Source organism: Macrotis lagotis, chromosome 3 (assembly GCF_037893015.1).
Source record: "Macrotis lagotis isolate mMagLag1 chromosome 3, bilby.v1.9.chrom.fasta, whole genome shotgun sequence".
Classification (NCBI taxonomy): domain Eukaryota; kingdom Metazoa; phylum Chordata; class Mammalia; order Peramelemorphia; family Peramelidae; genus Macrotis; species Macrotis lagotis.
In genome coordinates this window covers 293,346,489-293,348,388 of record NC_133660.1, presented here as the reverse complement: position 1 = coordinate 293,348,388, position 1,900 = coordinate 293,346,489, and positions in this window count along the sequence as shown.

Here is a 1,900-nt window from a genome sequence, read left to right as displayed (position 1 = left end):
ATCTCCAGTCATCCTGATTTATCTCCAGCCACTGGACACAGATGACTCTGGAGGAGAAGGTGGGGCTGGTGACTTTTCACAGTATCCTCTCACTCAAATCCAAGTCTCAAGCTTGTCATGTCATCACTTCCATGATGTCATGGTCTTTTTCTAGTACAACAGACAAACATCATCATACAATCTGGACAAATCACATAAACCAGATAGATTCAGGTTTCTCATTTGCAAAGTGGAGGATATAATAATACTAGTATTTATCCCCAAAATATATAGAAAAATTGAAATGGAAAAATTGGAACTCTTTTCAAATGTTATATAAATATGAACTCTTATATTTCAGGGCAAATAATTTGTCTCATTTCAATTTTCTCATTAAATCTCTCCCTATAATTTATAATGCAGTACCATGAAAGCAATATACACTTAATCAAGATTATTAAATTAAAGTATTCCTTCGCACTACACAAGTACCCATCCTCCAAATGACTTCTTCAGTTCTCAAAGGATGACCTTGAAAAACAGGAAGTAGTGAGCAAGAACCGATGTTTATAGAGCTCTTCTATGTTTGAGCACAATAACCATACATGATTTCGTTAGATAGATCTAAATACACCTATGAAAAAATTAATAAGTCACAGTTTAAGAATAAGAAAATAAAAGTCAATAGACTTATACCATAGAAAAAGTGAGTCAGTGACTGAGATACACAAAAATATTTTATACAGGTCTTCCTGTCTGAATGTCCAGAAATGTTTTCCTTATACCTTATTAGTATCTATATAAGCACTGCAATTGAGGATTGGGTATAATAAAGCTTAATTGATTCTAAGACTCCAAAAAAGGATAATTTTCCAATAACTTTCTAATTAATGTTTGACCTTGAACTCCCCAGTCTAGGAAAAAGAGAATGATGTTAGAGAATCTCTTCTTTAGTCTCTAGGTGTAAAAATTCAAAGTTTCCTAGTGGCAGAGAGATCACTTCAGTCCATTGCTGTGGAATGAATGTCAGTAGAATTAGTGATGCCTTCTTCTGCCCTACATTTAATTCTGTCACAGAATGCTCCAAAACACATCAATGAGTGAATGACTGACTCAGGGAATTTGACCCACTGGTTGATTCCTCAAAACAGCATCTGTAGTGGAATGTTTTGATGTCAGTAGCTAAAGTAAGGGTAGAGGGAGGGACTTTTTGCATACCTGAAAGACCTCTAGCTCTTTGGAGGTATTACTCCCTTGGAGATAGCAGGCAGTCCTGCTGGCAAGTTATGAACAAAACAAACCATTAGATTCTGATTCTGCTCTGACCATGGGGAAAAACTGTTTTCCCTTAAGTACATTAGCAAATTGAGGTAGAAAGTGATCTGGAGAAGCCCATTGACACAAACTGTCATGTCTAGTCAATGGACATCCTAAGATTCAATTTATTCTTCTTTGAGATGGGTGTGATAGCTTCTGAATGCAAGCAATCAAAATGATTTGAAATCAAATTGGTACTCACTAGGAAAGTGATATATGTTTTTGATGAGAGATCCATGAAATGAGACATGGAAAAATGTCACTGAACCTGGTGTAAGATCTGGGATGGAATTGGAGGTTAGTCTGAAATTTTAGACAAATTACTTAATCTTAAAGAACCTTTATTCTCTCATTTGTAATAAGCAATTTAGCAATATCTTCATGCTGTTGTGCTCATATTCATTTTCAGGATAGTAATGTATAGCTTATAATTAATATTTTTATACTAAATATTACAACTATTATCATTTAAAATCTACTCAGAGCTTTTTACGTACCTATTTTTCCCCACACTCCTTTAATTCCTGCCCCTCATGACTTCGTAGCTCTGAGAAAATATATCTTTAATATTTTAGTTAAATAGTAACTAAAGGTAATGCTAAAA